This window comes from Pleurodeles waltl, chromosome 5 (genome assembly GCF_031143425.1).
Source record: "Pleurodeles waltl isolate 20211129_DDA chromosome 5, aPleWal1.hap1.20221129, whole genome shotgun sequence".
In the NCBI taxonomy this organism is placed as follows: domain Eukaryota; kingdom Metazoa; phylum Chordata; class Amphibia; order Caudata; family Salamandridae; genus Pleurodeles; species Pleurodeles waltl.
In genome coordinates this window covers 1,533,932,433-1,533,938,750 of record NC_090444.1, presented here as the reverse complement: position 1 = coordinate 1,533,938,750, position 6,318 = coordinate 1,533,932,433, and the positions used below count along the sequence as shown (strand labels likewise).

Genomic DNA, 6,318 nt, shown 5'->3' with positions numbered 1-6,318 from the left:
AGAACAGGCAGTGGTGTAAATACTACGGGGCGTAACACAAAGCTGGTGTGGCCTGTGCCCCCAGATGAATTAAAGATACGCCTTTAGTATGTTTCAGCGTAATCGTGTGTAGATTACGAAAGGGGCTTTTTTTTTACCTCATAGGTTAAATTAGTGTTTTAGCCAGGTATATGGGGCATCTGTTGTACACAGCTGGCTGCCCTTGACTGTTCAGTCGAGTACAGCAAGGGGGCTGCATTTACTGCACGTGCGCTCCTGTATAGATCTCAATGAGTTGGCTTGTTTCAGGGCACCCTTCCATCTCCTTTCTGGGCAGCGCAAGCAGGAGGAGGGGAGGGAGGAGTCGTGCGATGCCCGCCCCTTCTCAGCCACAGCTAGTAGGAGCTCGGGAGCCGAGCGGCAGCAGCCCCGGCGGCCTGTCAAGTTCAAGGCTCGCAGTCAGTGCGACCTCCATCCCCCGAAGGAAACCTGGCCCATCTGTGGACGTGGAGCTCGGCTAAACAAGGTACTGTATGTGTCCATAGACAGGGCGTTCTTATATAAGCAGGAGAGGCAGCCTGGCCATAGCAGGCTGCAGTGTGCGAAGGGCGAGGCGTGCCACGGATGGGAACGCGCTGCGCACACACGTGTGCTACTGAAATGAAAGGCTTATTATTTATCAGACAATGCAATAGTGTTGGCCGCCCGAGCTGGTCAACATTTTGCGCCTTCTGAGTTGACTGTCGAAGAGCATGTGTGGCGGATGGGCAAAGAAGCACAGTTCTTGAAACCAGATCACGTTTCTCTGCTTCCTTCCAAGAGATGCATCATACGGTGATTACCGTGAGTTGCGCCGATGGCGGATTCCTGTGATAAAACTGAGTGTTCGTACTGTTCATGGGACGTGTTTGTGTGTATGGAAAATATACGTCTATTTGGTTACTTGCCAGGTACGTGTTAAGGGGCCCTAGCGTTGCACCACCCTTATCCCTCTCATGACTGCACGTTAGCCCACCTGGCATGCTGCCCTGTACACTATCACTCAGAGTGCGTCTCTGCCATGTTGTGGCTGTCAGCTCACATCAATGGGCAGATCTAGCCCCTCCCCAATATCTCCCTGACAGCTTAAATCCCCAGGCCTGCTGCACGCGCATGTCACATCCTGCTCAGCGCATCCCTTTTAATCTTACCGTTTGAGGGACTGCTGGAATGCAAACGCGCCCGAGCATCAATTTTGTTTTGCTTTAATTGGTAAAGATATTGAAAAACCCAGACCGAACGCTTTGCACTCTTCCGTGCGCTTATCTAGCAGCCATGCCTTCGATAAAGTCTGTAACCAAGGAAACAATGGAGCAGCTCACGAGCATACATTAAGTTACGTAATGTGTTTTACTGTGCTCGGCGCAGGGTTTAACATTAACGTCACAGGAAAAACACATTATTTCCCGCCATTGTTTTAAGACAAAGCTCAAGGAGGAGTTTAGAGAAGACATGTAGCTCTAATGGAAAAAGCTTAAGAGAAAGTTTAAAGGATTAATATAAGGGAGTGTATATTTGCCGTAGAGCAGCTGTGAATCTCCAGAGCTTCACAGTGACCACTTGACAGGTGCCTTCTTCAATGTCTTGTTTTCTGTTTGGTCAAAAGAGCGTTGCAGTTTGGATCATGGCCCAATTCACATTGAAAAGATTATGACACGCACTTGTTCCAGGTAACGATCGATAAATGAAGCAATGGGGTGATTCATAAATACGTTCTTGTTCAGCAGAGATTGCCTGCACCGTGTGAAAATTCTTCATCATTGAAAATACTCATAGAAATGGTAGCGAACTACACCAAAATGTGAATATTTTACTAAGAGCCATGCTTGCAAGTCCCGACTGATAAACTTGGTTTCTATTCCTCCACTTATAAAAGTGCTCAGCAATGAATGAAATATTGATCCGCAAGAAATATTGGAGCAACAGTATTTCATTCAGATTCTCACGTTATTTTCCTGTTTTACACCGGATGTAAATATTCATGTCACTAAAACAGAATATAGTTTTGTGAATTTTACTCACCAAAGGAACTAAGCCTAATTTTCATTGCCTGACATTGCCCCCTAATTTTCAACTCTGTAGGATTGGGTTTGTAGTATTTTGTGAAATAGTTCTGTGTAAAGGCATATACATTTCCTTTCGTTTTTCCCTTGTAAGTGCATCACACGCTTTTTATTCTGAATTTATAAGTATGAACATTTCACGGGATTCAGTTATGTTCAAATACTGACAATTGTGCTAGCTTCAACGGCATGTGAACTCTGCTTAATAAAGTACCCACCCTCTACTGGGGTAAGAACTACTTACTATCCTCTCCTGTTTAGTATGTGCAAATATGGTTTGCCAAATGGAGTGCCTAATATCTGTCCTTTGGATGCTCTCGTAAGTTTTCCCTTGCACATGTGGATGATCTGCACACATTTAAAGCACATTCTATACAAACAGGTATATCCCACACATTTATGTGTGTTTCATATCAATTTTGCCTATTCCTCTGTTGTGCCATTCTATTGGAGACATCAGTTCTTTTTATGTCCACAGAAAGTTTGTGATTCAATATCCTGGTAGAGTTGGAGGTGCATTTTAACTAGGATGTGTTTCAGAGAGAATCTTTCTCTAAGGTGGCTTCTGCTAGGTGTTGCAGTGTGTTGTAAGTCGTTACTTGGCAGTATTCTACCTCTGTTGTCATTACATCAATGATATTGGATTGCACGTGCGTTTACATTCCAGTCCTTTACTTTCCAAAGTTCTACTTCAGGAGTGCCTTTACTTTGCAGATAAATGATAAGCATACATTTTTGAACGCACGCACACACACACACACACACACTCACACACCTATATATTTAAATAAGAAAACACATGTATATTTTTCAGATATGTTTACATATATATGTGTGTATACATATACAAATGTAATTTTATAAGTAAACATATACTATTACATTTAAATATGCTGGCTTTTAAATAAATACTACTATATTAATTTAAATATTTATATATATTTTTTTCAACATAATATATTCTTATATTCCTATACCTGACCCCGAAAAACCCTGTTACTACCCCATATAATACCCACCCTGAACCCCCAGCACACTAATACCCCTACAAACTACCTACCTCATAACCTTAAAAACCTGTTGCTACCTCTATGCACTTCCCATCTCAAACCCTAAAATACCTTACTACCCCTATACTCTACACTGCCCTGAACCCTAATAAAACCCCTTACTACCCCATACATCACTCATTTCTGAGCCCTAAAACCCTTTAATCTACACACTATCCATCCCTTACGTCTAGAAACTCCTCAATACCTCTATACTCCACCCACTCTTGTACCCTAAAAAACTCTTGCTACCCCATGTACACTTTCCACCTGTGGATCCTAAAAACTCTTAATACTCAGTATACCATACGCACCCTGAATCTAAACCCCACCTTACTACCCCTATAGAATTTCCACCCATGAAACCTAAAAACCTCTTACTACCTCTGTACACTCCCCATCCGTGCCCCTAAAATAAACTCACCCATATACAATATCCACCCCTGAACCATAACATTTCCTTACTACCCCTATGTATATATTTCTTCAATAAAAACCCAAAGGTTACAGGGATGTTAATGTTAGGTTCAGATTTTACATGCACAAAACCATAGAAATTCAACTTTTATTTTTAAAGCTATTTCAAGTAACTATAACTCATGCCCTAAGGTAACAATAACTCATGCCCTCACCATGTCTCGGGTAGTTAGCAATATGATACGCTTTGCCCCGGGGAGGTGATGGTCCATGGTGCCTTGTGGGGAGGCTGAATGCCCCCCCCCCACACTACATAGCTCCTTGCCCCAGGGAGATGGTGGTCCACAGGGCTGCGGTGGGCCGGGTGGGCCCCCTTTTACTGTAACAACTTGTGCACCAGGGAAGTGGCATTCCCTGGGCTAGCATAAGCCATAGGAGGGAGGCCCCGTGCACCCCCCTCCTTTTTTCTTCCCCCAGTCTCCCTGGGACCTGGCCCACCCGACGAAAAGTAAAGGAAAGCCTGGGAGACCGCACTTTCTTTTTTAAATCTCAGAAAACTCTACAGGTCTATCAGGGATGCCTCTGAGATTAAAAAAAAAATGGTTTTGAGACTCGTAGACTTAGGCTAGAGGCTCAGAGAATCCGTACCCTGGCCCCTTTCTTTTTTTGTGGCACTCAGCTGAAGCTGAGTCCCAGAATGGCTGCTAACACTTCCTTGTTGAAGTGTTGACAGCCAATCTGATATCATCCGCAAGGGCACAGTTGGATTCGTGGAGGATCCACTAACCTAGATATCTATATTTTTTTACCTTTAATATCTCCAAAACTAATTAACAGAGTGATACAAATTCACTAAAAATAGAATCCGCGCAACACGATCTACCCTCCTGCCGAATTTGGTGTATTTCCTTTCAGTGGTTGGGCTGTAGGCATGTCTAAAGACACCTGTGGAAAAATGAGTAAAGTGTGTTTTGGGACCACCCCTTTTTCTCGGCCCACATTTGATGTATGACTCGAAGCTTTCAAGACAGTAGCTGAACCGACTGAAGTATAAATTTTGAAATTTTGTGACGATTCGTCAAGCGCCACCAAAGTTACTGGCAAAACAAAAAAACATTTTTTCCTATAGAAAGTAGGTCCTAACTATAACTACCTATTGGCAACCACCAGTAGGTAATATATCTGTATCAATATGTCTGTCTATCTATCTATCTATCTATCTATCTATCTATCTATCTATCTATCTATCTATCTATCTATCATTCTATCTATCTAGCTATCTATAGATAGCTAGATAGATAGAAATAAATGGCCGGGCCCTGTGGGATGTGGTACCTGGGGCCAAGATCGGCCGGGGGAGCGTGTGGTCCCCCTCAGCCCCAAAAAATAAATAGTTAGGTTGCGCCCTGGGGGATGGGGTCCCAAGGGCCAGGATCAGCCTGAGGAGGGGGCCACATGGCCCCCCTTCCCCCAAAAATCTAAATTTATATATTTAGGCCAGGCGGGGAGGGATGGGGTCACCGGGGCCGAGATCGGCCTGGGGAGGGGTGCCCGTGTGAAGTTGAGCCCAGTATTGTGTGGTCATAGGGGTTGGCTTCAGGGCTTAGCCATGCTCTGCGGCCAACTGCTACCCACACGGCCAAAAGCCATGCACAGTGGTGTTGGAATGACGTATAATTATGAAATTTTCTTTTCATTAAAAAAAATAGAAATTCACTGAAAAAAACAAAGGTTACAGAGAAGTTATAGTTAGGAAATAGAATTAAAATAACCATAGAAATTTACTTAAAAAAACGAAAGTTACAGGGTCGTTATAGTTAGGTTCTGAATTTACTTGTGCAAAATCATAAAAATTCAGTAGTTACAGTTAGCGTTATTTTAAGTAACTATAACTCAGGCCCTCGCCATGCACTGCTAATTACCCCAGATATTACAGCAATCATGACAACTTCTGTAACATCCTCAAAACTGTAAATGAAACATTAGCAGTCAAATTTTTGAAGAAAAAGCTATGCATGGCGGGGGCACAAGTTATAGTTACCTAAGGGCGGTATGGTTAGGTCCTGAATTTACTTGTACAAAACCATAGATATTCAGCAGTTATAGTTAGAGTTATTTCAAGTAACTATAACTCGTGGCCTCAGGTAATTATAACTTGCACCCTCGCCATGCACTGTTAATTATCCCAGATATTACAGGACTTAAGACAACGTTCATAACATCAATAAAAATATCAATGACATATTCAAAGTGAAATTATTGAAGAAAAATTGAGCATAGGGGGGTTTCGAGCTATAGTTACCTTCTGCATCAAGTTAGAAACACTAATGTAATGTGGGGGCCTACTAGCCCCCCTGCAGCTCTGGGGACCACCACCTACCCAGGGCACAAATACTAAAGTAATGCGGGGGGGTAGCTGCCCCCGCAGCCTCATTGACCGCCACCTCCCCCGGGCAAAAATACTAAAGTAATGCAGGAATTCCGCCTGGCCCTATGAAGCCCTGAGGAACATCTCCTCTGTGGGGCACTTTTAAAACTGAGTATGGGGGGCTGTGCGACCCCCCCGCAGCCCTGGGGACCACCATGTCCCCAAGGCTATTTGTTGGAGGTGGGCCACACGCCCCCCCCCAAGTAGCCAAAGATGGCGCTGGGGACTGCCAGACCCCAGGGCCGGCTCCTGCTGTGTCTCGGTGTGCAAACCCCTGGGATACAGCTGTTTGCTGTGGCTTGCTGCCGCCAAGTCACAGCAAACACTCTGCTCACAGCGAGGG

At 44.1% G+C, this 6,318-nt stretch overlaps 1 protein-coding gene across 1 annotated transcript in view; it reads left to right on the top strand.

The window, feature by feature from the left end:
* The first annotated feature begins 370 nt into the window (after positions 1 to 370).
* The window catches only part of KBTBD11 (kelch repeat and BTB domain containing 11), a 62,816-nt gene continuing 56,868 nt past the window's right edge, over positions 371 to 6,318 (top strand). The window contains exon 1 of the mRNA XM_069235815.1: positions 371 to 505. The gene's annotated coding sequence lies outside the window, so the exon portion shown is untranslated. The remainder of the gene's footprint in view (positions 506 to 6,318) is intronic.